Source organism: Sorex araneus, chromosome 10, assembly GCF_027595985.1.
Source record: "Sorex araneus isolate mSorAra2 chromosome 10, mSorAra2.pri, whole genome shotgun sequence".
NCBI classification, from domain to species: Eukaryota; Metazoa; Chordata; class Mammalia; order Eulipotyphla; family Soricidae; genus Sorex; species Sorex araneus.
This window is the reverse complement of record NC_073311.1, coordinates 53,259,221-53,271,757: the sequence shown is the minus strand read 5'-3', so window position 1 is coordinate 53,271,757 and position 12,537 is coordinate 53,259,221.

The following is a 12,537-nucleotide window of genomic DNA, read 5'->3' as shown; positions in this document are numbered from 1 at the left end:
CTGATCTGACCCAACCTGCCCCCTCTTCTATAACTGAACAATACACAATGTAGCCACGGTAGCAAGAGAGAAGCTCAGCTGCCTTCTAGATCAGGATATCTTTAGAACTTTTGTTTGGGGGCCACTCCTGGCTCTGTGTCCAGGGGTCCCTCTGAGGTCTGAGGAATGGAATCAGGGGGGCTGTGTGCAAGACAAACGCCCTACCCCTGTACTACCCCGCCTTCCACCAGGGGCCTTGAATTCCTGTGCTGCAGCGGTGGTCTGCAGACCAGGGCTTGGAAACCACTGTCACGGGCCCTGGCTGAGAACTAACGATGCCCTGAGCCCGGGCACGGGAGCCGAGGGCCGGAGGCGGCTTTCCAGGGGAGCCGCGGCCGCTCTCAACACTGGCCTCCTTTCTTCCCTGTCTCCGGTGTCAGAGCTTGGGGCCATGCTGTCGTTAGGGTCCCGGGGGCTCGCACTGGGCCCCAGGAAGTCCTGCACTTCCTCCTTCCCCCTCAGCGTCCGCGTCCAAGGGTTCCTCTTCCAGAAACACCTCTCTGGGCCAGAGGGGTCGTGCAGAGGTCAAGGTGCACGCTCAGCACGCACCCCAGCCGGGTTGGGTCCCCGACACCACGTGACCTTCAGGGCCAGGGTCTGGGGCACCCTGAGGCTCTCGGGGGCACCCCAGGGCCTGTGTAGCATCACATCCTGGACCCTCACACTGAACCAGGGGCCCCGGATTCAGGAGCACAGAATGGGTCTGTGCATACTAACACATGCTTATGTGCTCACACAGAACGGGTCTGTGCATACTAACACATGCTTATGTGCTCACACAGAATGGGTCTGTGCATACTAACACATGCTTATGTGCTCACACAGAACGGGTCTGTGCACGCTACCTCACACTCACATGCTCACACAGAATGGGTCTGTGCACGCTAACACACTCACATGCTCACACAGAATGGGTCTGTGCACACTCACACATGCTCACATGTTCATGCAGACAGATCAGCACGTGTTCGTACAAGATGGCTGCATGCGTGCTCACACAGACTGACCCATGCAGGCTCTGACACGTGACCAGCTCATGTTCACACAGCGTAGCGTGACTCCTTGGCCTCATCACCCCGGGCCTGGCGTGGAGCGAGCGGTGACTCTCGTCTCGCCCCGAGTGCATTTCACACGCTGCTGTCCACTGCTGTTCTGGCCTTGGCAGCGATGGGCTCCAGCGGGGCTGCCTGTGTGTCTAGATCATGAAAGAAAAATCCACTCACGACCCCACTTAGCTGCATTTTTTAGGAGAACGGGCCGCATTCCAGGTGCGCCGTGATGAAGTGTGTACTTTCAGTCTAACCAGGACCATGTGCAGAGAGCCCCGCAGATAAGCCCGTTGGCTGGAGGCTCCCTCTCCTGCCAGCCAGGCCGCAGTTTACTTCGAGTCGAAACTTGAGAGAGTGAAATTTTTGGTTGTGCTTTCATACGTTTGTGAAAGAACATTGTGTGTGTGTTGTGTGTGTGTGTGTGTGTGAGAGAGAGAGAGAGAGAGAGAGAGAGAGAAAGAGAGAGAGATGCCAAGGGTTGAACCTGGGACCTCACGCATGCAGGCAAGTGTCCTAGCTGGCCAGGGGCGCAAGGCAGATGCTTTACCACTGGACATCTCTCTAGCCCCTTGGCTCGTTGCTCAATAAGGTAAATTTTAGAAAGCTTTTTACATTTGGGGTTTTTTTTTTCTTTTTGGGTCACACCCGGTGATGCACAGGGGTTACTCCTGGCTCAAGCACTCAGGAATTACTCCTGGCGGTGCTGGGGGACCATATGGGATGCTGGGAATCGAACCCAGGCTGGCTGCATGCAAGGCACGCGCCCTACCCACTGTGCTATCTATCACTCCAACCCCAGGTCTGGTTTTGTTTTAGGCCATACCAGCAGTGCTCATGAGCTTCTCCTGGCTCAGAACTTCAGGAGACCTTGTGGGAGCTGAACCCAGAACCTTACACAAGCAAAGCTGCCACTGAGCCACACTGCCAATCACCAGAACCCCAGTTCTGGGCCTCCAGATCCAGTATTGTTTGTTTTTTGGGCCACACCTGGGGATGCTCAGGGCTTACTCCTGGCTCTGCACTCAGGAATCACTCCTGGAGGTGCTCGGGAGACCATGCGGGATGCTGGGGATTGAACCCAGGTTGGCCGTGTGCAAGGCAAGTGCCCTACCCGCTGTATTATCACTCCGGCCCCAGATTCAATCAATATTCTTCTCCTCTTCACTGTGCCACCTGTGGTTGGAGGCAGTCCCTTAACCAACACCAAGAAACAGCCCCTCAGACTCTCGGAAAGGGGCTCAGCCTAGTCTATAGTAGGGCCATTTAGAATATTATTCACATTTGTTTTTTCACTTATAATATTCAAATAATAGAAACAGGGCTTTGTGCCTGAGAGACAGGATAGGGTAAGGCAGAAAGGCACGTGCCTTGCACACAGCTGCCCCTGGTTCAGTCCCCAGCACCCTTTGTGGTCTCCTGAGGGGGAAAAAAAAAAAAAAAAAGCAAAGAAAAAGGGAGCATTCCTGGCCTCATGAAGACTAAGTTCTGTCTGACTAAATGCAACTTCTTCCTCCAGGGCCCCTTGTGTGTGGTCTCTGCAGCTCTTCACACAGATTCTGTGTCTTCGGGCAACACAAGGCTCCTGGAAGACCAGCACTGAAGCCCCCACTCCCTGCCACCTGCCTCTTCCGGCTCTCCCAGCCACCGGGGTCTGGAAGTCACACTTGCTTATTTACTATTTTTCTCTCATTTAGTTCTCATGAGGGCACAGTAAAAGCTAAGAAAAGGGGGCCAGAGTGATAGTACAGCAGGGAAGGCGTTTGCCTTGCGTGCAGCCAACCCAGGTTCAAGCCCTAGCATCCCTAATGGTCCCCCGAGCACCTCCAGGGGACCCTGAGCATCACTGGGTGTGACCCAAAAAGAAAAAAGAAAGCTAAGAGAAGAACCACTAGTGGAAACCCAGCCTTCACTGGGAAGGTGATTCCACCCTGGAGAGGCCTTAGGGAACAGCACTCAGATTCAGCACCCTGGCTTCCGGCCTGGTCCTTCCAGGGCTGAAAGGGAGGTCAGGCGAGGAGCGAAGTTAGCAAAGGAAGCGTTTCTTGCCGCTCAAGCTGGCGTCCCTGTCTCCCAGGACCCCCTAAACTCCTCACACTTCTCCCTGGCACCCCTTCTCACAGCCCCCAGGGCCCCCCCTGCCAGCCGGCAGAGGAAACAGAAAATCCCGCACACACCTCGACCGTTTCTAGAAGCTTCTACCACACAGGCCTTCCAGGAGGGCAGGTGCTGGCCTTCCATGCCAGCTTTAGGCCCCTTGCCCTGCACGGCACAAGACCCCCCCAGCACCAGAGCCAGGAGCAGGCCCTGAGTACCACCAGGTGGGACCCCAAACAAAACCCCAGACCCAACAAATGTGCAAAGAGGGAAAAAAAACAGACTCGGCGCAAAGGCCGGAGCAAGTGGCCAGGTAGCCGCGCAGGGGGGCCAGGTTGGGGTGACCAGGTCCGGGAGCGCCCCTTGGGCTGCCGAGAGCCGGCCAGGGCAGCTGCCGGGGCCGAGGAGCCCCTTGAGGAATCAGGCCTCGGTGTTCCCTGCGTCTTATCTCTGCTCTCCCGTCCCTCCCGCGATCTTTAGACTTCTTATCTTTTTAAAAAGGAAACTTCTGGCCTGCAGAGGACTTTGTCCAGCTGGGCAGGGTCACACTAGCCGGACCCCCCACCCCCACCGACTGCAGCCGCTGCAATAACAGAACACCCCACCCCTTGGATTTATGACCTCTCCACCCCGCGCCCCTGCCGGGCGGGCGGGAGGCCCCGCTGGAGCAGAGCGAGGATCCAGTGTTGACGGCTGATGTGCTCAACTTTCAAATGTTCAATTACGGTGAAAAATATTTTGGAAGAGAAACGATCTTAAAAATTGCGCTACATAGTAAAGTTAATGGAGCCCATATGTCGGCCACTAAAACTTAGGAAAACAAACGAAAAACAAAACTTTCGCGCCTGCCAGGCTGAAATGTGATCTACTGCCTAGCGGTCCCGCGGCCCGGCCCGGCTCCGGAGCCGAATGATCCCCGGCAGCGGCGGGCGGACGGACAGACAGACGGGCGGGCGGGGGCGGGGGGCTTGGGGCTCAGGCCCGGGCCCGGTGGGCCCTGCTCTCCCTCCGCGGCGGGGAAAGGGGGGCGCTGTCCTCGCAGGGCGCGCCCGAGGCCCCCTGGAGGGCGCCGGGCCGGCTGGACCAGCGGGGCCTTTTCCCGACTTGGCGGCGCGCCCCTCCCCCGGCGCAGGGCCCGGCGGCCAAGGGGGCGCAGAGGCCGCCCGCGCGGGCGGGGAGCGGGGCTTCCGGGGCCGCCGGGAAGCTTCTAGAAGCACCGGCCCTCGTGGGGTTTGGGCCTCTGGGAGAGCGGGGGAGGGGGGAGCTGCGGCGGGGGCGGCCCGGCCTGGCAGCCGCCGGGCACCTGCCCAGGGCCAAGGGCCCCCGGCCCCGCCCCCCAGGGTGGCAGGGCCACAGGGGACCTCAGGGGGCGACTGTTGTGCCACACACGCCAGAGGCGCATCGCGCGTGCACCCCGCACCCTCCACACACGCCACACACACACCACCACCACACACAATACACACACCACACACACACCCCACACACTCCACACACACACCCCACACTCCACACACACACCCCACACTCCACACACACCACACACCCCACACATAACACACACCCCACAAACACCCCACACATAACACACACCCCACACTCCACACACCCCACACACACCACACACTCCGCACACACACCCCACACTCCACACATACCACACCCCACACACACCACACACTCCGCACACACACCCCACACTCCACACATACCACACCCCACACACACCACACACTCCGCACACACACCCCACACACACCACACACACCACACACTCCACACACCACACACTCCACACACAACACATACCCCCCACACGCCACACACCACACACACCACACATACTCCACACCTCACACACACCACACACACCACACCCCATACACCACACACACCACACATACCACACACACTACATATACACTACGAACACCCACATATACCACACAACCACATCCCCACACACCCCACACACACCCCACACATACCACACACACCACACCCGCCCCACACACACCATACACACCCACACCCCACACATACCACACACCACACAGACCATACTCCCATACACAACATGCACAATGCACAAAATACACACACCACACGCCCACACACAACATACTCCCATATATCCCACATACCATACACATACCACACACACCATACATCACACACACCACACACACACACATACCACACATACCACACCCCCATACACACTTCACACACCATGCACACAGCCACACACACCCCAGATGCACATCACAAGTACATCCCACACCCCAAACAGATAACACACACACCGCACACCCCCATAAACACCCCACGCCACGTACACGTATCGCATACATCATACACCACACACACATGCACCACACACCATATACATCACACACACAGCTGCACACACATGCCTCACACCACACACACATATCACACAGATATCACACACCACACACATGCCCCACACACCACATACATCACACACACACCACACACACCACATGCATACTACACATACATCACACATATCAAATGCATACACACCACATATACACACATCACATGCACCACACACACATGGCCTACACACCACACACAGGAATGCACATCACACACATACCACACACATATCACACACATACCCACATACCACAAATACACACCAGATACACACACACCACAAACACATCAGATTCATCACACATACACACCACACACGAACTCACACACACACCAGGCACACATCACAACACGCTACATACACATGTCACACATACTCCATACTGCATATACACCAGACATCCCCCTACCACACACGTACACATCCCATATCCCATACACACCACACCATGTACATCACACATACCACCACACCTCTACCTCTGTATACCACCACACCACGCATACCTAATTCTAATTTTGCTTATTTTTTTGGGGGGGTCACACCTGGGAGTGCTCAGGGCTGATCCCCAACTCCGCACTGCTCAGGAATCACTCCTGACATTGCTCAGGGGGCCCTGTGGGCTCCGGGGATTGAACCCGGGTCTGCCACATGCACGGCAAGCCCCTAGTGGCTGTACTGTCAAGCCCGCCCCCACTGTAGACATTCTGACGAGGTTGCGTGTGTTCAGAGTGGCATGGCCGTAGACGATGTGGACATTCTGCAGTGGAGACCGTACGAGACACCCGTATCCTCCACACAGCGAGAGCTGAAGTCCGGACCCTCAGAGAGGCCGGGCAGCCTTTCTCCGTCCCTCGCCGAGCACGCAGCCTGCAGACACTCACCACCAGGCTTTCCGGCCTCCCACGGCCGATCCCTGGCTGATCCCTGGCAGAGCAGGAGGGAGCTGGAGCGGGGCCCCCTCTTCCCGTCAGCCCTAACCCACCCTGCTGCCCCCAGCCCCACGCCAGGGGAGGGGTTGCAGGTATTCACCTTTTAATTGCCCAAAGAGGAAAATGGTTGGGGGGTTTCCCTCCTGGCTTCGGGGTCTTCCTCTCCCAGGTGGGACAGCGGCCCACGCCGCGTCTGCTCCCTGCATCAGACTCCGCACTGCCAGCCTTGTTTACCTCCAGGTGCTTGCTCAACCGCACCACAGACGGAACTAAAATAAGACCGGGCCAGCTAGTAATTGCTGTTCAGGCCCAGCGCATGAGCCTGGAGCCCGAGACACAATTATCCCAACTATAATAACCATTTTTCAGTTTTCCCTGCCTGCCGTCCCTCTGCTGCTTCTGGTAAGCCGGTCCTATTTTTCGGGCTGGCTGGGGAATGGGAGGGGACAGAACCCCACACTTCCTCCCTGGCCCCACACAAACATGGTACATGTTTGACCCCAGGGTCACACTTGCCTCAAGGTGGGGGACAGGGTGGAGCATGGTGTATCTGGCACAGAAATTCCTTCAGACTCAGGGTCTCTGATTATCGGCCGGTCCCTGAGGTTCTCCTCTGGGGCCAGAGAGATGGACAGGGCCTTGGGCACTTGTCTACATGCAGTGCCACATCAGGTCACCTGGCCATTGCCCAAAGTGACCCCTAAGTACAGGGTCAGGAATAGCCCCTGTGCATTGCTGGGTACCTCCTCAAGAAAATATGGATTCATGGGCTGGAGCAATAGCACAGCGGGGAGGGCGTTTGTCTTGCTCGAGTCTGACCCAGGTTTGATTCCCAGCATCCCATATGGTCCCCTGAGCACTGCCAGGAGTAATTCCTGAGTACAGAGCCAGGAGTAACCCCTATGCATCGCCAGGTGTGACCCAAAAAGAAAAAAAAAAAGGAAAATACGGATTCAACTGGTGCTAGAACCTCATCACTGTTTCAACTTCTCTGGGCAGACAAGAGGGATCCACTGAGCCAGAATAAGCAAAGCCCCCACCCCAACCCCCAGGAGAACACCCGTTTCTCACCAAAGCAAGAATATCCCCTCATCCGAGTCTTTGCATATCCTACAGGTGTAGCCGTATTCTAAAGTGACTATCTCTGTGGCAAAGGAAATGCAGAAGCAATATTCTGAGATTTGAAAAAAAAAATCAACCTGCACCGGTGAATCCTTTATTTTATTTATATTTTTCCGGTGTCAGGGCCTTACCTGGGAGTACTCAGCACTGGAAGCAAACCCACCCCTGGGGCGTGCTAAACATGCGTCCCAGCCTGTGAGCCATCTTCCCAGCCTCCTAAGTGACAGTTCTTGTTGTAACACTTGGCAGGACCCCGGTGACTGTGTCCTCATGTGGCCCATCAGTTTCCCAAGCACTCGCCAGGCACTGTGTCAGGAACTGGAATTCTCCGGCACTACCCGGGCCCAACAAATGGAGCTGCACGCGACTCGGGCCCACGGGCCCAGCGCTGTGTCCCTGGGACACGCAGAACCTTTCAGCGGAGTCCTCTCGGGGGTAGGTTTGGGAAATCTACTGTCTGTTTCTCTAAGAGAAAAGGAGAAGATGGCACCTTGGGCAGAAAGTACAGTATGGAGGGATAGCATGGCAGGGAGGGTGCTGGCCTTGCACACCCCGGACGGGTTCAATCCCCAGAACCCCAAGTCCATCAGGAGTGAGCCCTGGCCAGGGGGGAGCAAAGCAAGGTGTGCTGGCCACACAGTACACCCGTAACAGCCACGGGCAGAAGGGGAGTGGACGGCTCCACGGAGAGTGAGGGATCGGGTGGTCCTGAGACAATGAGCCTGCGGGAAGGGGGTGGCACAGCCGGAGACTGGCAAGGCTGATGTTCGGAGAAGGGAGATGGGGAGGCCAGGCTTGGGGGTTAGGCTCACCCCAGGAGTGCACACATGAAGCGAGTATTTCTGTGCCGGAGGGGTCGCTTGTTCGTTTGCTCTTTCTGGGGAGGGCCGGGACCCTCAGTGGCTCTCACTGAGCCGCATCCAGGCCCCGGTGACATTTCTTTGGTTACAAAAGAAACTGCCGGCCGGAACAGGGAAAGAGCAGAAGAGAGAAGCAGGGAAAGCAGCTTCGGGACCCTCCAGACCCCAGAGTCCTGCCTCTCCCTGCTGCCCCGAGGGGGTGCTCAGCAAGGTCTCGGTTTCAGGATAAGGAGGTGCATGCTGGGTGGAGCACAGCAGTGCTCCTAACACCCTCTCGGAAAGCCCCCTACGACAAGGGGTTATCTGGCCCCAAATGACAGCAGGGCCGATGCTGAGGGGGACAGTCTGCTTTGCACAACTTGATGTCCAGCCCCCCTTTTTTTTGAGGGGGGAACACCTGATCATGTTTCGGGGATACTCCTGGTTCTGTGCTCAGGAGCGCCTGCTGGGGGTGTTTGGGGGCCACCCATTGTACTGGGGCTTCAAAGCGAGGTCAGAGAAGGCTGTACAAGTGCCGGAGCCCCTCTGCTGTCTTTCAGGTACTTTTTGCTTTATTTGTCTTAGGGTCACACCCAGTGGTGCTCAGACTCACTCCGGGCTCTGCGCTCGGGAGATCTCTCCTGGGGAAACTGAGGAACCATATGAGGTGCCGGAGATCACAGGCAGCCGGAAAGCGCCCTACCCTCTGTCCTAGGACTCCTGCCTCTGGCGCTTTCTGGTTTTTGTTTGGGAAAGATGGACTGCACCCAGTGATGCTCAGGCTTTATCTACTGCTCCACGGCCAGGGATCGCTCCTGGCAGCAGTGCTCGAGGGACATTATGGGGTGCAGGAGATCAAGCCCGGATCGGCCAAGTTCAAGGTATGTGCAGTACCCACTCTGCTGGCTCCCCACCCCTGGAACGGAGTCTAGATGGGACCAAGTCAACCCCGAAGGGACGAAGCATCTCGCAGTTCGGGGAGAACCTCGCTGTGGTAATGGAGACCCCAAATCAGTGCTCTGGATCAGGCAGAAGCTCACCCTTAACTCTCAGACTAAAGATCGAGCTCGGAGATGCAGGGCTGGGCACGATGGCTGGCCTACGGAGCATGGTGCCACATCGCCACCTCCAAGTGGCCTCAGCATGACGCAGGGGGACTGGCTCAGCTCCTTCCATGACGGTCCGGGGAGGGGCCATCAGTGGGACCAGGAGCACGTCGGTCTTTTGTTTTTCCCCCCTTTGCTGGGGTGTGATGGGGGCGCTGGCCTCGGGGCTCTTCCTGGCTCAGTGCTTAGGACGGTGCCAAGACGGAACCGCGGGGTAAAGCCCAGCGCCGACGCCCTGTCCTACCTCTTGGGCTTCCCTGCCCGTCCTCTTGACCTGAGCCCCGCAGGGTCATGGCAAGTGAAAGGGAAACTGGGAAGCCGCCGGGCTGGCGGGAGGGAGGGAGGGCAGACCTCTGGCACACTTCCTTGCAGTCAGGGTTTGGCACGGGCTCGTGAGTTAATGCAGGGCCCACGAGCTAGGAAAATAGACGGCAGAGATGTTTTTCTGGGAAAAGAAGCAGGAGCTAGTAAAATTCAAATCAAGCTAAAAATAACTTGGAGCGCCCGATATTTTCCCTTATTTGTATTAGATCGCCTCCTTCCAGCTGCACTTTGATTTCTGTTTCCAAGAGAACCGCTGCTCCGTTTTCCTTCACGTCAGGACTTGGATATATTCTCCGGCTCCGCCTTCTCTCTAGCCCCACAGCCGTCTGCTCTTTCACTTTCTAAGGCCCCTTTTTCCTTAAACAGTTTTGTGGACAAAGGCGCTTTCCCCAGGCGGAGCTATGTTTCTAAGGATCACTCGTTCTCACTCTTCTCTGCTCTCACGGGTCACTCCTGGCGATGGTCAGAGGATCATAGGGGCCCCGGGGGATGGGTCTGGGGTCAGCTGCACGCAAGGCAAGCCCCCTACCCGCTGTCCTGTCATTCTCCCTTTAAGCACCCTCTTATCTTTCTCCTAAGCTTATCTGTTTTCATAGTCACCAGGGCCAGCAGTCTGTAAACCTCCTCCGAGCTGTCATGGTTGGTGGACAGTTGGCGTTTGCACAACTGTCAAAGTTCAGCGGTGCGGCCGTGAACTCGTGGATTTCTTACTCTCTATGGTTTGTATTAGGAGAGGTGGATCCTGAAACCGGGTCCCCCTCAAATATCCACAGAGGGTACTTCGGAAGAGGAGTCACGTTTGAAAGAGTCTGAGGTTTTCTGTGTGAGGGCCTGGAGTGATGGGAGAGTGGGGAGGGTGCTTGCTTTGCGTGTGGCCAACCCCGATTCAATCTCTGACACCCCCTAAGGTTCCCCAGGAGTGATCCCTTAGCTCAGAGCCAGGGGTAAACCAGAAGCACAGCCAGGTGTGGCCTCAAACAAACAAACAAACAAAAATAACCAAACAAAAAGTTCTGTGTGGGGGTTGGAGAGAGTATAGAGGTTCAGGACTTGCCTTCCATGTGGCGTCTGTTGGATAAGGGCCCAAATCCCAACACATAGAGTCCCCTGAGCACTACCAGGAGATTGACTTTGAGTATTGCCAGGTGTGGCCCGAAAGAGAAAAAAAAACTCTATGTGGAGGCCAGGGGGCTGGATCAAATGGCTGGAGCATGTGCTTTGCCTGCCCTGGGTTCCATCCCTGGCACCAACTGGCCCCAAGGAATGCTGGTAGACGCGCCCCCCCCCCAACCTCTCTCCCGCATGCACAGCCTGGGAACTGGGCATTTGCACAGCAAGGGTCCCAGGTAACTTTTGGACTGCAAGGCTAGTGCTCCCGATCCTTAAAGGGTACAAGAGAAAGCTCTAAGTCTGGAACATTTCCTGTGTGTTCCTGTGCCTTCCTTTGCTATTTTTGGGGTTGGGGGAGTGGGGGGAGGGATTGTTTGCTTGTTTGTTTGGTGTTTGGGTTTTTGGGCCACACCTGGCGTTGCTCAGAGGTGACTCCTGGCACCGCACTCGGGAATCAATCCTGGCAGTGCTCGGGAAATCATATGGGATGTCGAGGACCCAACCCTGGTCGGCTGTATGCAAGGCAAACGCCCTCCCCGCTGTGCTGTCACTCCGGCCCCATCCTTCTCTCGTGTTTGCTTCCCCTACTAATGTGACTTTTCACCTCTGTGATATACCCGGTTAATGTTTACCCTAAAGAGATGACTGCCCCTGGTGAATAATAGAACCCCAACCCTGCCCGTGGGAAGAGCTGCTCCTTTTCCTAGCCCTGGGGGAAGATTGGTTCTCATCAAACTCACAATCTCTGTGCTTGCTACTAGTGACCAGCTGTTTTGACCTAAGGAACAGTCTGCGCAACCAGAATGCTCCACGCCGGTCAGCTGCTGACGGAAGTCACTGTCGCGCTCCACAGAGGTTCAGCCAGAGCCGGGGAAGGTGCTGGGAGCCGAGAGACACCAACAGGCAGAAGGCCCAGCGGAGGGCGTGCTCTGCGGGCAGTGTGGCCGCCGTCCCCCATATCGCGTGGTCCCCTCAGCACTGCTCGGCGTGATCCTCTGAGCACCAGGAGTGACCCCTGAGCATTACCAGGTGTGGCCCCCAGAAAGACAAACCAAAATAAACCAAAAAAAAAAAAAAGAGCTTAAAGGAGAAACAAAACTACTCTGCAATCTACACATACCCTGATATTTTGTACCTGATGCCTATTAGAGAAGGGGGTGCAGGGGTGGGATAGGAGATCACCTTTGGGGGCCCTCCGTGAAAGAGGTTGGGGGGCAGTTCTTTTTCCCTAGGTGGAATGAAGGGTGTTTCTCTTCTTGCTTTCACCTAGAGAAATATAAGTGTTCCTCGCTTTCCTTCCCTCCCCCAGTGCAGCTAAAAATAACACGAATCTATTTATTTTGTGCCAATATCCCTTAGGATGTCTGCAGATGTTAACAGATACTTCAAAGTTAATAAAGGAAGCTCAGATTTTCACCCTGCAGTGGGTGGGGAGTGGGGGACCCCTGATCCTTATTAACTTACTTGCTTGGGCATCGCCATTGTTTTCACTGTTGACGATTGTTTTTCCTAAGG